Below are 18421 nucleotides of genomic sequence, written 5' to 3'. Positions count from 1 at the left end.
AGAGATCAGCAGAAAGATATATGTAGATTGTTATGGTTTTCTTTTGGCAGCTAAATATTGAACCAAGTCATTTACTCTATTTTTTTTTTAATCGAAGAAGAAAATTCATGGATAAATATGTTGATAAACTCGCATTTAAAGTAAATGCAGTAAAAGCAGTTATTTCAGAAAGTTGGTGGAGAGAGCTAGAGAGGGGATACTGAGAGCCTATCACTGCCCTTTTGCTGCACTTGAACAGAGCTCAGATGTCTTTTCTGAGGAGAAAAGTGGATTATTACAGTTGCATAATGCAACAAATGCAAATAGATTCAAAAGAATACGTGAGTTACTTCCATGCACAGTGAGACCAGATTGAAATTTTGAAGCCATTTATTGAAGAATTCTTCAGACTCCTCCACAAACTTTTATCATTAAGTATATCAGCCCAAGTGTTTTCATTTTACCTAAACATGCTCCGATAGCAGTGTTGTGCTGGGTGTGCCTGAGCATCTGTATCATAAAAGCTAGTGTTTCCTCTGGCATGCAGAGGAGTGTGCTAGGGAAGCACTGCTGGTCACTTTAAAAAAATGAACTTAGTGCTCTCTCCACCATGTAAAAACATCATGGTAACAAGGAAAGAGGGAAAGTGGTTATAAATGTGTTGTGGAGAGGATAATTTAAGCTGTAATTGAATAGGACCACATGCTCATACCTTACTTTAGGCTAAGCAGGCTCGTACTGGAGACACAGTCCTGGTAACGTGATCTCATATGCACTCATATGCAAGTAACTATAAGAATCAGTGTCTGGTTCAATTTGTCTTGAGCCTCTTATATACTGGTATTATTATTCCAAAAGCAATGATGCCCTCCAAAATATTTTGTAATAAATTGTGAAAGAGTTGAGAGGCTAAAAAGGACTCCAAAGGGACACTCCAAGACTTTTTTTTTAGTAATCATCCCTGTTTTTTAAATGTGAACAGGATGAGAAATGCTCCATCCTTATCAGATTTCTTTATTTGTTAAAAACAATTTCTGAACCTGTTTTCATACATTAACAAGTAAAGTGAAGTAAAAAACTTCAGCTGAAGTCTTGGATTTCTACCAGATCAAGATGACTTCAGCTCCTGTTTGGTGTGAAAACTTAACAGACAGATGTAATTGCCACCTGGTTAAGTAAACATGGCCCTGATCTTAGCTCGTCTCTGTTACTTGACCAGAAATCTGATCGTAGTTTAAACTGTTTTGTTCTTTCCCTGAGTCTTGATTCAGAAATGCATCACCACACACCAGATATAAAGCATCCATAATATACCAAACTGCTTTTTAATAAGTAATGTGGAGTAAGACATATAGACATATAAACTTCTGTGAGGGTGTAGGCACATGTTCACTTTACAAATAGCTGAAGCAATTTAAGATATTTCCATCCTGGTGGCCAGAGGTTGCCATCACCCAGCCAGTGCAGTGGGCACAGTGGAGCCCCTCAGGGAGCTCTCACCTTTTCCCTGTGAGGTGGGCCCACGGCAGCAACAAGAGAGCCTGCCTGGGTCTCTTCAGCTTTTTCTGAAACTGGAGGTTTCAGAGAACTTAAAGGAGTAAATGCTGAGAGCAGATATGGCCCACAGTGCATTGTACGGATGGGAAGCAAGGCCGCTCTTGGACATGGGAAAACCACCTCCTTCATCCGAAAACACAGAGTCTTCACCTCATGTGCATACAGTAGCAAGACTAGGAGGTCGCCTAAAGACAGCACAGATCCAGCCCAGCTGTGACTTTCTAAATGTGGTGCGCTAAGGGGTGCAGCAGCAGAACAGCATCCTTGCACTGGCTTTATCACATGTATAGAGCAGCTTTGGGAGGTTGTTCTCCAGGTTAGGGATACTTGTTCTCCTTGCTTGTCTTTGCACTGCAAAGGCACGTGGGTGGAGGACAGCAGCCCCCCAAATAATGGGATAGGAAGGGAGCTGCCTTGAGCTTGAGCTGAGCACAGGGCTTGTTCTGAGAGGGTGCACTGGTGTCTTAACCCCAACTCTTGATAAAAGGGTGGAAAAGGAGACAGGTGAAGCAAATGCAGAGCATGCAGGCATTTGCCTCCTCTTCTGCCTAATGGGAAGGGGGACAGAGCCACGGCGTATCGAGCTAGGAAAAAAGGAGAAAATGGCAGCTGCCACAGCTGCTACAATACATCTCTGCCTTCTAGTCTGTCTGCAGGCATTTTCAAGTGCACTTCACAGATATTTTTCATAGCTTTGTAGAGCATTTTCTTACACTGCTGTGTAGAAAAGCCACACATGAGAGATCTTTTTTTTTATTAAATCTAAACATAAAAAGAAAATTTCAGAAATCTGTTGGTCTGGCTGTTTCCTAGTCATATGTCATCTGAATTACATTACCACAATATTCCAGACATTAAATTAAAGACAGTAGGAACAAGTATAGTTGACATCTGTGCAAAATTTAAAACTAAGGAACTTCCAGTGGTTTCTTTAATCCCAGCCAAATTATGGCTTTTACCACACTCTTCCTTTTATAATGCCAATTTTTTTTTTCTCTCTTAAGTACATTCACAAGATCACAACTGTGCAGCTGCAGTGTCCTGTGCTGTTCCTGTGTGGGCTGGCCTTTGCCACTGGTCACACTGTGGAGAGGATGCCGGCTGATCTCTGAGGGGTTGCTACGCTGCCTTCCTTGCTTTTTGATAGGTATGTGCAGGGATCAGTAAGAATGTGCAGTGCCTCCAGTAGGTAACCTATGTTGTGCAAAGCACAGATTTCACATCTTTTTTTTTGCCTAACATAGGGGAGAAATCAATAAGAGTTAAATTTCCTTGCTAGGAGGATAGTGCAGCATTAGAACATGTTATCCAGTGGGGCTGTGAAAGCTCAGTCCTTGCAGTTTTCCAAGACTCGCCTTGGCACAGCCATGACAGACCTGATGTAGTGTTGGCAGTAGTCCTGCTACAAGCAGGGTCTTGGACTACATGAACTCCAAGGTACCCTCCAGCAAATATTTTTAATCCTCGCTGCTCTATGTATCATTGAGGAAATGGGCAATAGTCATTGCTAGTGGCAGAGCTATGACTGCATAATTGTGACTATGACATGTGCCAATCTGTCCACAGAGAGGTAGATGAGTTTTCTTTTTTGTCCTCTTCTCTTGTTATGCTGAAAAATGTTAATGGCTTCTAGTAAACATGTCTTTAATCTACTGAGCAGTCAAAGATGTGGTTAAAGTGAATGAGCAACCTTTCATTCAGGGCAACTAAATGCCCTGTTGAGTAGTGGTGGCTAAAACATTAGAAAGCCACAGCTCAAGGCAAAGCCTGCTGTGGTCAGATCCAATTAGAAGCTAAATCATATGCATGCGCATATACAGAAGGGAGAGAGAAACAACACAGCTACTCTCATCCGCTGGGGTAAGCAGAGATTGCCTGTCCTGGGTGCTGCCCATTGCAACCGATTCCTGCCCTTAGGTATGGACTGCAGTCAGTGGGTCTCCTCTCTGCAAGGCCCCCAGCACCAAAGGCAAGCCCACACAGGAGTGAAGTGGGATACTTTGCAATTCCCTGGATCCCCTCATTTTCCTCTGTGTTTGTTCAGCTGTGAGTTTATTTGGAAAGGCATTGGTGGTGAATGGGCTGTTTTGGCATTATGGAAGGAAGAGTGTGGTAAAAGCACTGTGTTTTCCCAAAGAATTATCTCATTGATACCATTCTTTTTTTCTCTTAGTAGAAACAATCCACCATGGCTTTGAGATTGCCTTAACCACACAGGCCAGAAAAAAGGGAAAATATTCCATTTTGGCCTGGTATATCTAGACAGAAATAGTATTTTTCTGTAGAGTTGATCAGAAAAAGGTCAATATAATGCTATGAGTTGCCTCAAAAGAAACATCATTCCTCTAGTCTTAGTATTTCCATCAGGAATTACTTTTGTGTGGAAAAGCTGCCATTTCGCATGTTCTTTTCCCAAGGGGGAGAAAAGTAAAATAACATGAGAAAATGTTGATGCTTTTTACTGCAATGAAATGAATACTTTGCATAGAAAAATATCTGAATGCTAGTAGAAATAACTTTTCATTTTCAGCTCTAAATATCAGTTCAATATACTTCATTTATTGTTATATTTGCAGACGCCAAGATACAGAAAGCAAAGCTGGTAATATACTTTCCTGTTTCTAAAATTTTCAGCCATGTTCTGCTATGTGGGCATAGAAGAGATTGCTTACAAAGACTGCATATTATGATGATGATAGCAAGGGGGATCCTGTCTTAATCTTATTTTACAGAGTGCCAAGAGCCTTTTGATGTATCCCTCTGTGTTGTCCCTCTGAGTTGCACAATCTGTTAATTGGGGATAATGTAGGGAAAGCAGGATCTTCCCATGTTTGTGGTCAGAGTTCTGTTTCTTATGGGTTTGTCACCCCACTTTGAGAAGCCTGAGAAGTGAAAATTGCACTGGGTGCACTTATTCTCAAGTTGCAAGGTGGTCCTTGGAACGGTGTAGTGATGGCCATGCACAGAAGCCAAGCAGACCATGTTGACCTGGCACATATGATGCTGCTGGTGGCAGAAGTACCAGCCTCAATTATTTCCCCCCTTTCCACACATTTATAAGTGAAACTAGAAAAAGACATTGTTGCTCTGTCAACTACCACATTGACAGACATATGTATATTGCGCCTGTATTCGTCAAGCAAAATGTACCCGTCTATGTTCTTGCTCTTAGTTGGGGAAGGAAGGCATGCAACTTTCTCTCTCCCAACCTTTGAGCAAAAAATGGAAATTAAAGAGTGTATAAGCCTCCATCATGTCATTATTTCTTTGTTTGATGGCAACCTGCTTATAGTTTTGCAAGGCAGCAATAGGAATTAAGAGCGTGTCCTATAACATCTTCACTTTATGGTCCAGACCTCAGCTTGAATATCTGTCCACAGAGACCAAGTTAGTTTTAATGAAGTGTGTGGGAAACTTCCTATAAGGAATCTATGCATATTGTTCCCTCTGAGGGATCAGAGAGGAGAGAATTATATTTTATGTTTTATTTCTATTTACTTGTTCTTTTTCATGTACTTATTATTCATCCATGATTTTTAAACAGCCACAAATGATGAGATTCAAATACAAAGTCCAACTGTTTTAACATCAGCCAGATATCTGATATCAGATATCTTGGCAATCTGGGGTCTAGAAATTAATGAATAAATTGCCGTCATCCAGTGAATAAAATAGTCATCTAAATAAGTACAGCACAGATGTGCCCTTTCACTTCACTAACATGTACTGTATGCAAAATACCTTAAACATGATGCAATTTCATGTTTCATAATACGTGCTTTTTTGTGAAACAACATATGTCTTCATTTGCAATTGTTTGAAGGTACTGCTATAAACTTGATGGCTATTATTATGTCTGTTGTAGTTAGTTAGTCATTCTAGAAATCATTTTTTTCCTTGCTAGTAGAAGAGATCACTTTAATATAAATTAGCTCAATAAAAATATTTATTAAAACTACAGTCAACAATCTGCTCCTCCTAGCATGCATCTTGTACTGTATTAGAGTGGAAGCACGTATTATCATGTTACTAAAAAGAAAACTACTGAAATAAAAAGGTTTATAAAAGAATAACAGTAAACAATCTGCTTAATCAGGCATCCTAACTACTTAGGTGTATAATTATAGAAATGACACAATGTTTATGTGAGAGTCTTAAGAGTAACAATAAAGTGCAATGTTTTCTACCAAGGAAGATATACTTAAATAAGTATGCTATAAGCCCAGCAGGGCTACTCATATGACAACAAAAGAGTAAACAGGGAGAGGCATTCCCTAATGCACAGTCAAAAGGCCATAAACAGAAGTCTATGGAATATGAAGTTTCGTCAGTGTTTGAAAGGTTAGTGTTCTCTCTCCTTTCTCTTTTGCTGTATTCCAAGTATTTGTGCAGGAGGGGTGGGCAGCATAAATAGCCCTTACACCTGTGACAATCAAGGCTCTCCACTGTGCTAGGTGAATAAGAAATTGGAAAGCTGAGAGAAGAAGCCTGTTTACATTTAGTGTGTGTCTCACTTTGTCACTGTCTCTCTTTTTATTTTTTAAATTATATTTGCTCCTGGTCCAAACAAGGAGTTCTACCTCTACATCCTACCTCTAGATATCTCTCCTAATCACTTGACTTACAGAGCCAAATTCAACCTCATTGCATCAGATTGTTACTCTTTATAGCCCTCTTTCATCTCTAACTTTCCTGTTGTGACAGCAAAACGTGCCCTGCAGCAATGCGTTGTGATGTTAGAGTGAGAGGGTTCTGGCTCTATGGGCAGAAGACAATTTAAAAGGCAATTTTAAATGCACAAGTTCTGACTGCACAGTCATTGCTGGCCTCAAAAAGGAAGGGATAGGCTTCTGTGGAGCTTGACCTGCAATTTGCCTTCTGCAGCCATCTAAACTAATTCAGAGTAGAAAGTAGTGCTAATCTGTGGGGTGGCCTTCTGCAGTTATTCTGTGCAAGCGCTAATGATGACAAAGTGCAAGTCACTGGAGTGTCAAGTCCCTGCCATTTGTGGCTAGCCAGAACACTCGTTTTCTATGGCATTTCAATAGACCTGAAACTGGCCAACAGCTTTAATATAATGAGTCACAATACTTTGTCATTAAATTTGAGTCATATTAGTAGCCTGCTCCCAGTCCAGGAGGTTCTGATCAGTCCAGGTAGTTACTTCCCTGCAGTACCATGGCCTCTTTAAACCTCCTGTCTGAAGTGGGGTCTATGGTGTTTTCACAGCAGAAAAACTACTCTCTCAAGATACTGGTCAACAGGATGCTGGACATTGAGCACATGTCTCCACTGATGTGGTTGCATCCCACTCATAATTGACCCTACCCATTTATAGACCCTACCCATTTATAGACATTGCCTTATACCCCTATCTTGGGGTGGCCCAGGACCTTTTAGCAGTGCTAGCAAAACTGGGTTTTATTGCGCCAATGGTGTATGAAGACTTGGACCACTTGGGCCATGGGCAGGAACAAGTGGAAGAAGGGACCTGGATCAGTGATCTGGGATGAAAGCCTTGAAGTTTTGGGTTCAGTCTGTGAACCCTCTGATGAGACAAATGGGCAACAGCTACTGCTGCTGGAGGAGGCAGTTTCTGCCATCCCATAAAGCCCAGTTCCCCTCTCAGCAGCAGCACCACCAGCCAGCCTGGCTGGCCCAGGCTCTCATGCTAGCAGGCATGTGCAGAGTCTGGCTCAAGAGGCTGCTGTCCTGCACAGCCGCCTGCTTTGCCTGGTCTAGCCTTCTCATCATTGACATGACGGCATTTTGGAGGTAGCTTTATATCACTTGCTTTAAATCACTAAAACACTCTTGCATAATGAAGGTCTGTGCATTTTGTTCATACCTTGGAGATGGTGTAAATCCTGAAAGACTCTAGTCCTCTATATTTTTTAATTTCACAATAAAGAATATTTGACTACTTGCAAGGCCATTTGCAGGCATTTGAAAGAATTACTGCTTGTCCAAGAGCTGTCTTTTTCCCCTTCTAATTCTCCATGTGATCTATCTGATCAGCTGTGGCTTAGTACCCAGTGGTTTTCATGAACAGTGAAACCAGGCAGATTACTGTAGTGTCAAAGATTTTGCACACCAATTGAAGGAACATCTGGCAGGGGTGATCTGAGCTCTCTGAATGTCCTTCCAGAATCCTAATACTGTACAATAAGCAACGGTACGTTGACTCCCAGCATTCAGTTGTTCATTTGTCTTTGGATTGACCAGATCTTCACAAATGCAATTTAATTAAAATAATGGTAAAACCACAGAGCAGAAAGGAGTGGATAGGTAGAAAAAAAAATTTATTTCACAACTTCACAGTCAGCCATGCAACTTGAACATATGTCAAGGATTCAAAGCTTCTAGCCATTGCTTATATAGCAATTCTAGCCACTTCTAGCCTCTGGAAATGAATCCTGGACTGCTGAGTAAAATGAAAGTGGACTGAAACTATGTCAAGAGTAGGAGTAGAATGAATGGATCTATTTCAATTTTAAAAAGAATCATCAGGTAATCTAGGACTGCTGTTATGAGGGTTTCTGTTCTTACATAACCAATAAGCTCCCTCCAGATATTTCCCAGTGCTGATTCAGAGCAGTCTGCAGATCACAACTGTATTGAGGTTTTCCAGACAGGATTTTGGTTTTCCTTTTTTGATACATTATTTGTATTAGGTTAGGTTAGCAGATATGTAGGGATATTTATGGCTCTGGCTTGAAGAATTTCCTGGCTGTGGTAGAGACTCTAACCCCTGAGGAGCCTGGAAAGTAACCATGCTTCCAAGAAAGAGAATGGGAAGTTTAGTGGTATTAAAATATTGATTTTGAAAAGCAAAGTTATCTTCATTTTCACCCATGATAGTTACCTTTAAATTGTTACCTTTTTTCCCTCAGATAAATGTAATGTTATTTCTATTTTTTGTAGCATTCCTCATATTTCTCTAAAGTTCCCAAAGGGGATACTGGAATCATCATCATAGCATTTGCTCTAAGTTATGCAAGGAAGTTAGCACACTTAGAAGTAATCCAGACTTGAACGCATGTGCCAGGAATGACTAGGAATATTTTGGAGTCCATGCAGATAAGGGTCACTAGGTTTCTCTGTGTGAACAGCCAAATGCTCCGTGCTCTTTGTTCATTGAGCTCAGGATGGAAAGAAGACAAATAACATCCAAAGAGCAGCTACAAAGCACCACCTGTAAGTACAGATCCCTGTTATGAGGGCCAAGCTCAGCATTTAAGGGTGGGCACTGTTTCAATAATTAAGCTAGTAATGAATCAAGAGATGTATACAGATGGCAGTCAGAGTGCATCAAAAATTAACAAGATCCAGCAAATCAGCTGTTTTGACATTCAGAGAGACTCCCTCTTCCAGCAAAGGTATCCCAAAAGCACTTGAGGATATATCATACATTTGGATCCCTGGTTGTGCGATGGTGCGTGTCACATCTTGATTGTATGGTTGCACCCCCTGCCACTGCTGGGGCACTTAATACAGCAAAGCTGTGATTTTTTCTAAAGCATGCTCCACACACAGCTGCTGTATCCCAGGCTTTAACCAGCAGAGGAAGGCTTTCAAATCCTACTGGATTTGCATTCAGGAGCTGGAGATGGCAAACGGTCTGAAGCTCTGTGTCTGCTGCCGTGTGAATGTGCTCACTGGGGCCCTGAGTGAGCCTTGCCATGTTCTGGCCTCCACAGTGTTAGGCCTCAGCTGGCAGCCGTATCCCACCTGGTGCTGCGGGACATGGCGGTCAGAGAGCCCCTGCATCCTTGACCTGCATTGGCCCAAGCTGTGATTCCTCCTGAGTGAACTGCGGGAGAGTGAAATGAGTTTTGGAGCACTTAAGGAGACCGTGGAAAAATGTTGGAGGGCTGTCAGCACTTGCCTGCTTTAGCCTAAATCCTTTCGGCAGAGTGAACGTTTACAGTCTGAGGGGAAATCTCACCTGTAGCTGCATACAAGCCAACTAACTTAGTCTGAAAGGACCAAATTAACCTTGGATAAGAGGTTTTTGTGCTTGGATGAGTAGTGGATTAAAGGAGATATGTATGTAAAAGCCCAAGTTAAGTGAATGAAAGAAACAGGCCCCCTCTGTACATCTGTTCAGCCTGGCCCTGCTTCCCCCCCCTAGTACTGATGACCTCCAGGCGTTGGGGGGCGGCGGAATGGCTGGGGCTGTGGGCCTGCAGATGGCTTGTGCTGCCCATCCTCCCCCTCTAGCAGGCCTTCCAGGGCTGCTGGCAAAACTTAACATGAAACTCGGTCCCATGGTTTAAAATTGATTTACTAAGAGCCGTTTACTGGAGACTTTTTTTTTTTAGAACCACCCACCCTCACTCAACAAGCAAATAAAGAGACCTCCTTCCACTGCCCAGCTCGTAGCTGCCTTGGCCTGGAAAGCTCTCATGCCTCTGCCACACACACAAATGCCCACAGACGTTTGAAGAGCGAATTTCAAGTTGAGTAAGAATTGTGTCACTGTATCCAGGGGTCATGTTCTGTACGAAATGTGGATCTTTGGTGTGAAATACACTACATTCACCCTATTGTGCCTCATTTCAGAGGTTAATGTGTCTTGGGAAGTGCATACTGCATGTCACTTTTGACAGAAAGAAAAAATACATATTTAATTGGATCTCTTTTTAAGTCCCTTGTCCCTTGTTTGGGAATTGACTGTCCAACTGACATCAGAAAGTTGTTCATCATCAAGCTCAATATGAGTAAATACTTGGTCTGTTTAAAGTGAAAAACTTTTTGTGTTCCTCAGGCCCAGACTCCAGCAGTGATGGCAGCACTGGGAGGTCATGAGTCTAAAGTACAAAAACCATTTTATGACATCATGTGTTTGCAGCAAGCCTTGCGTATTAGCATGGATCCACAGTGCAGCCTATGGCCTGAATTATATGTTCCAGCCATACTGCACTTGCTGCAGAGAGAGTAAAGATGGCTTCTGGCAGCTCATGGCGTTTTCAGGACATATAGTGGCTGCTGCGTATCAGCTTCATACTGATATAAGGTCAGCGATAGCCTGACATATTGAGATAAGACCATTCATTGTCAAGATGCTTTCAGGCTACTGTGAATATAAAATCAAAGGCTATCTATACATACAGCTCGGCACTGTTAGTGTCTTGGAACGTGCCGCACACATAAAAAGGACAACAGCCAGTGTACATATTCAGAGGAGAAATTACATTCAAGGCAGCTAAATCATTAGGTTTCTAAGACTCAAAATAATCTCAAAGCTGCTTAAACCATTTCTTTCAGGATTCCTTTTGTGTACCTAAGGAAAAGAGGGAGTAGCTGACTCACTGTTGTGCTACGATCACTCCTGTGGTGCCAGAATAGTCTTCTTGCAGTCAAAGTCATACAGTAACAGTCCTGAATACCTTTTAAGTTGAAATGTGGGTCCAGCCTGCTGTGTAATGAGCAAAGATCAGGGAATCACAAGGATGCTTATAACCATTTTTTGATTCTCTGAATTTGATCAGATACTAAATGGATTACAGACTCTGCCCTCATTATTACACTAAAATAATTACACTGTAACTTTACAGATGGCAAACTTGACGTAATGGTCCACCCCATTTTATTTTAGATTTAAGTTATACTCCTTGCAACCCTGTTATTTGCCGTACTATAGAACTAAAACAATGCAAAGATATTTACAACAATGACATTGATCTTATGTATCAGGCAGCAAAATGACATGAATATAAAAATACATATATTTATGCTTCTTCTAGCTAACCAGCTGGAGTTAATAACAACTGAAGTTTGGAGTTAGTAATAACTTAAGTTTGGGCTATTCATTTTTATGTTCATGGCAAACTCCCTGAGGTTTCTGTGACCAGGATTTATAGCCAAAGACAACAAATTTCACCACCACTGGAAACATACATATTCCTGTCAAGCCAGTTAGAGAGGGGAAATAATCATCCTGCAGCAACATGCCCAAGTACACCCAAAAGGTACGATTAGGTTAGTCAATGAAGATCTCGTCTCTCCTGCTAATTCCTACATATTGCAGCTAGTAGGAATCACTGGGAAGGCTCTAAATATTCAGGGAGAGAGCAAATATAAAAGAAAAGGAAGTGGCTACAGTGCCCTCTTTTTCAAACACCTGTATCTCTCAAGCTGCCACTAGCATCAAGGAACCCTTGAAATGGATGAACTAATTCCAAAGAGCTGGAATTTCACTAGCCTAAATTTGAGTTGTCTAGGAAGCAGTTTGCCAACCTGCAGAATTTAAGATTTCTCTTCTTTATATTCTTTTCACCAGGATTGAATCCAGTATTTACAAAGACATTTTTGAAGAAAGGAAAGGTCATTCCTGATAGGCAGGTACATAGAGGATCTTTCCAGTCTTTAGGGAGCCTGGGTTGGAGTTGCCGTACCCTCATTTTCTGCTTCTGGGTGTGAGGGGCTTCTGTGGTGGTGCCCTTCCACTCTCCCTTTGACAGAAATTCCACTCCAGACAGGAGAGAGTTTCCAAATTAAAGTTCAGTTAAGCATATTCTTATGAATCATTTTGGTTTCAATGAAAAAGCATTTTCTCTTTTCCTTCATAAAAAGAAAATATGATCCCCCTCCGCACAATAGCTCTATTTGCATGGAAGCAAACATGACCCCCCCAAACACTCACAATAGCTCTATTTTGCATGAAGGCATGCACACATTTCTCTTTGTTTTTGTTTGCAGAGTACTTTGAATAGGAAATCATTCTTGGTGCTATTACTGCAGCTTGCAGACAGCTTGTTTGCCTCATACTCTATGTGCCCCACTGGGTCCTGTGACACTTTGTGCTGCTATGAAGCAGCACCTCTCTTTGTTCCCTCCATGTCTTGTAGTTTCGTGGTGTGTGCAGTAATGATTGAACACTATGTTTTAATTTGCAGTTTTAAGCAGACATGGTCTCAGCCATCCTATGTGACAAGAACAATTAGTCTGACCTGCTATATGAATCTGTCCCTGACTCTTCAGCTGCCACCCTTTTGGCACTTTGTTTCTTAGACTGAGGAAGGCCAAAAGCCAAGCGTCAAAGCTGAAATCATTACATTAATATGTGAGAACAGATGACATGAATATGCTTCTGGAGCCCAGAGACTCTGCTTTTTGATTCTTTCCAGTTTCAGAAAATGCTCCCTGGTGAACAATCATCCCTGGAAAAAGTGGACTGGTAGGAGATAGATAAATAAATAGACAAATAGATAGAGAGGTACTTAAAGGAAAGGACAGAAGAGGCAAATGTGGGAAGCTTTTGTGTGAACTGCATTGAACATTATTTCCTAGAGCCTTTCACAATGGAGTCAAAAGATTTTGTGTCTGGCAGGTAATTGTAGTCTTTGATGGTTTGATGATGGAGAAGCAAACACAACATCATTCATAAAACATGTCCACAGTACACGCATTACAACCAACTGGGTCAGCTGGCGCTACAGAAAGCTCATGTTGATAAGACCTGGGAAGTCAGAGCAGCTGTGTTCTAAACCTGATTTTTTTTTTTTTATTCACTTTGTTCTGCTTAAGCTGGGACATGCAGCCGGTTCCATGTAAATTTGCTTTGCCTTTTAGAGTATGTTTGAACAGACGAAATGGGTGTCTGTCAGTGGCTTTAGTGAATTAGCTTACCATAATTAACAAGTGGAGGTGTGTTGGCACAGGACTTGCAGCATTTGCTAAATTCAGGGCTATCTAGAGCATGGGCGCACATGAAAGGGCATATAGCCCAGGGTGCTGTAACACATGGGGCCTATTGCAATTGTGTTGATCTTGCTTGCCTAAAACCATTCCTGAAGGTAAGTCATTTGAAGCTAGGCTTGCTGTCTGTAATGCCACCAGGAGGCAGGCTTAAACCCCCAGCAGAATAACCTACACCAGCTTTACACTTTCTTTGCTTATCGGCTGTCTATAGTAAGATTTCTGTCTGCATGGAGGTAGATTTGGGTTTTTTTTCATGCTTCCAGCAAACACCACTCTTTACCAGGAAATCATGGGTTTATTCTGTCTGTCTTGCAAGGGGCATGATGTGAGCCTGCTCTGAAGAAGAAAGCACATACCTGCAGTTAGCTTGGGATTACGCTCTGGAGTATGATAACCTGGACACTGCACTAACCATGACAACATGGCTTCTGTTTCAGAGCTGACTCACATCTGGCCAGAGAGAAGTAAAGGCAGCTGGAGCTCACATCTGCCTGGAAAACAGCACATAGACATACCCATACGTATGCGGGCCAACCCTTTAGTTATAGACAAAGCCTACAAGAACTAAATGGTAACACATCTCATGCTAGCTTCAGTTAGAGAATTTTGATGTTGATCTTTACCTAGCTATGAAACTGATGATTTAGTTCTGTTATCTTGCTCAGGAATGGAAGTTTGATGCTAATGGAGGATATAAATGGTGCATTCAGAGTAGATTTCTTCTGTGTTGGTCAGACTTTTTAAAGGAGGAAAGAAATGCTGCTTCTCTGAATGGCTATTTTGGCCATAGTGGTGAATGGCTATTTCTCAAGCCAAGAAGGGCTTGAGTTGGATTCACAGGTCTTGGATCTTGGATAGAGTCACTTTTAGTTTATTCAGCACTTTTTGCTGAATAAATTTACTTAACTCTCAGTGATAAACTAGTAGCTGTGTGGTACAGGGAGAGCTGACCCATGGAGTCTGACAAAACTTCCTGAAGGTGTGTAACTTAATGAGCCATGCAAGATATGTCTTCACAACAGTGATTTGCCACAAAACTGAACAGTGCTCAGGACTGATGAAGCAGTGGCAACTTCAGTGCAGACTGAGTGGTCTGGCCTCAGCATCAGCTGAGAAGAATTCATTTCATGTTTCTTTCCTCAACTTTAGTTTCTGCTCTTTGTGCTTAAGTTTCTATCCCCCCGCCTTTGTAAGCTAGTGGTGGAAACGGAGGCCATAGCTTGTGAGGGAGAATCTGCAAATATTTCAGCCATGAGTTATTGCTATTTTGTTGCTGGATTTTGTTTTTCATGCAGCTTCAACTCTGTGCTGTTGTCCCTGATGAAGTAAACAATGCTACTGAGCAATGTCTTTTCAATTTGTCTGCATTTAAATGGATTTTAGTTTTATTTCTCAATGTATTGTAGACCCTACATGTAGTTTACTTATGATTTATATTCTGTTCAAAGATATGAGTCTGCATGAAGCTTACTGGCTAATAATTAATTAAGCTCATTTTAAGTCATTAATCTGTTGTTCTGCGTGATCTTTCCAGAATACATTTAAGATGTCTGATGCAATGTTTATTCTCAGCCCTTTTAATGAAAGTTGTCTCCATAACTGCCTGCCTTCTTTTTCCATTTGAATCACCTGCAAATGATTGTCCGTACAAGCCTAATGGGTTTACAGTAACCCTTAAAAAATTAGATGCTTGAGGTGAATCAATTTAATATATTTTTTTTTAACAAAAGTCTACTATTCCACCTAAGCACCATAGCAGTATGTCAGAAAGTCAAGGGCACTAAATGCATTGTCATTAAAAAAGCCCAAACCCATTTGCTGTGGTATTGAGGAGTGATACACAAACGACCCTGGGTCTCAGTACATGGAAATTACTTGTAATTATTCTATACTTTTCCAACCCTCCTTAACCTATTCAGCTCAAAACTCTTTGAGCTGGATCTAGCATCTCTGTTGGAGCTCTCCAATTTGCAGCAACCGAGCAGCTGACCCATTTCTGTTTAGGGCAATGTGTCTTTGGTTATAAAATCATCATTCTTTATAAGCCTCTTGCAGGGGGGCAAATGCTTGTATTTCTTACTCTAGCTGACATTTTTAAGCTGGTAGACAGACACTATTTTCCCAGCAATTTTTAATCTTCATTTCATGAAAAATGAAGGTCTTTGGCCTAGAATTTCAATTTGATTTATATTCTTCACAGTTTCTCGCAACATGATTCAGCCTAGCTGATATCAAAACATGAACATTAGCTTTAATCATTACTAAAGGTTTCCATGTGATTTAATGGTGGAGAGGATGTTGGTTTTCCTCATCATTTTTTAATTTCTCATAAACTGAATATCGAATTCACTAACTTTCATCCAAAATCAATTACTTTTAAAACTCGTAGGAAAGAAGACCTTGAAAGAATATCCTGCCATAATTTCTGTCACTCTATCCAATCTTGGTGCTGTCTCTCATCAGTTGGAATCATTACTATACCTCGGAAGTAACAACTATGTGCAGAAAAATGTCATTGTACTGCTCAATCTGTCTGCTAGCTAGGAGTCCTTTGAATTTTAGCTGCGTATGCTACAGATATTTTTTGTGTGTGTTTATTAACACTTGAGAGTCAGTATAGCTGTGAAAGTATGAATATTTCTCTATTCCAACTCATCAAAAAATAATGCTTTTTCTGTTCTGAGGCCAGGATCTTTATTAGTGGACAGAATGTAAATCAGAAGTGAAAATGATTCAGTTTCTACTTGCCAAGGGGAGGTTCCCATCTGCTGTCACAAAAGTGTATAGGGATTTTTGCTATTGACCCTCTTGGGAGAAGGGTCAGCTTTTAATTTGAGGGAAGAGAGAGCATTTAGCTGTTTTGTATTCTCATCCAAAATAAAAATGCTTCACTAAATAAGCTTGTGACCATCTGAAGAAGCTGATTAGCAGCAGTTTTGAAACTACTCAGTTTTGAAACTGCTCAGTTTTGAAAAGGTGTTAACCCCTTGAAATGAGGTAGTCTTGCCCACCATAGCAGCAGATTTATGCAAGTTAAGAAGGTGCTTCAATATTGCTGTTATCTCACAGAGGCCAACTATAACTCATCAAGGCCTTTTCCACTGAACGTACATTTTGCTCAAAGAGAATCTTGAAAAATTTTACAGGTCACCAAGATTGTCTGTCCTACTGCCAGTCCAAGGAATCTCCAAACAAAGAGTCAGCCAAGCAAAAACTCACCTCCATCTATTGACACGAATGTAAGTAGACAACATACTCCTGAGGTAGAGACGACAGTTGTGATCCATCCACTTAGGCAATATTTTTCCAGTAGTTTCTCCAGTTCGGTCAGTGAGAATAGTCACATATCCATGCTGAAGTGTTTCTTTTGTTACCTCAGGGCAGAACTGGGAACTCAAATTCCAACTCAGAATAGGGATGGGCTACACCATAGTCCAATTTCCCATGTTTTTACAGCTGTTGAGTATAGGATTGATACTGGTTGCCCCCCAGCTTGCTCCCAGAACAAATTAATTGCAATATTTATTTTCAGTGTGCAGTTTATTACTTTCCCCTTCGAGTCAGCCTAGCCCCTCCTATTCCCTATTCTTCTTGCCTTCACAGTGGGTAACATATGTAATGTGAGGGCCATGTTTAACACCAGACTTTTGCTGTTCAGGCGAATGAGCACTGGGCTCAGTATCTGAAATGAGAACATAAAGTAGCCGTAATAAATTAGTTTATGAACAATGGAAATTAAGAAATATTACAAGAGGAGATTAAAAAAAAAAGACTTTAAAATAATTGCAAAGCATAGACTATATTTGCATCTGCCAATTCAGTAGAAGATAAGAGCTCACAAAGGAAACTTTCCTAGCTGGAAGATAAATGTGTATGTACAGAGTTCCCTATTCTACCCATTCGCACAAAACCTTCTCAAAAGTATCTGTAGTTGTCTTATCAAAATTAAGAGTCCTGCCCACGTATATGCTGGTATGGGAAGTCTTAAACTAGTGTTAGAGCAGCAGTGGTCTTCACTGGCTAAACAGACCTCCAGAGAACATCTTTTGTGATTCCCACATATATCTTTGGTTTCAGAACCTCTGCTAGTCAGGCAGACTTAATTGTTTACATGCATACCGATGAAGAACAGACATACATTTTTATCATCCAACCTCATTAAAGGAGTTTGTCCCATCTAATTGTTCAGCATTTTGTAAGAATTTGAAGAAGTTCTTTTTTTTTCCTGTCAGTAGGTCAAGCGGGTCATGCAGTTTAACACACAGCTCAAATGCTGGCAGGGCGTGTAAAGCTTCATGAAATCTATCCTTATCACTGTAGGGAGATTGGTGGAGTTATAGTTTTCTTATCACACTAATTACTGCCTTGTCTTTTTAAAGAGCTGATAGTTTTCTCTTGCTTTGGTCACTACTTTCTGAGATAAGCTATTGAAATTCACTGGCATTATGCCAGTAGTACCAGCTAAGGATGCCGCCTTCTATTTGCTCTTACAGTTTCCTGAAGCATGTGTGATTCAAATTCCGTTGGAATTGCTCTTTCATCTTTGCAGTTGAAGATGTCCCTATTTTTTCTTCCAGTTTAAGAGCAGCATAAGAGCTGTGTGTTAATGTGTGCTGCAAAAATGTGTTTCAAAAAAACAAGATTGTAACCATTCATTCAAGTAACTGTAATTTATTTCATCTACAGTTCCAACATCTTCAGTTGTGCTTTCTAATAATGGTCATAGGAGCTTGTTTGCAAAGGCAGAAGTAAGCTGGTATTGCAAATTCTCTTGTGAAATCTGAATTTCCTTGCATACTCTTACCAAAAACATTCCCCCCAAACTCCCAAACTTTGCAGCAATAGCTATGGGCAGAAACTATAGTATATTAAATCACACAGCAGGAATAGCGAATTGTTGCAGTGAATAATCCCACACATACATGGCCTGTAGATCATTCAGAAAAACCTGTACATCAAAAAAAGCACATATCTGTACAAATATAGTTTGCAATCAGTTAAAGATGTGAGGAATTATATCTTTAAAAGACTCATTTTCTGTAATACACAGGCAGCTGTAGTAGAGACATTGAATGGAGAAGATCTGTACTAAACACCTTGTCTCAGAGTGGTTACTGAGCACCACATGGTACCAAGAATAAAAATAGCCTGAATGGAGGAATGGAGAAGTTAAACTCTC

The sequence above is a fragment of the Apteryx mantelli genome, chromosome 5, assembly GCF_036417845.1.
Source record: "Apteryx mantelli isolate bAptMan1 chromosome 5, bAptMan1.hap1, whole genome shotgun sequence".
Lineage (NCBI taxonomy): Eukaryota > Metazoa > Chordata > Aves > Apterygiformes > Apterygidae > Apteryx > Apteryx mantelli.
The sequence above is the reverse complement of the archived record's forward strand: the minus strand, read 5'-3'. Positions refer to the sequence as shown.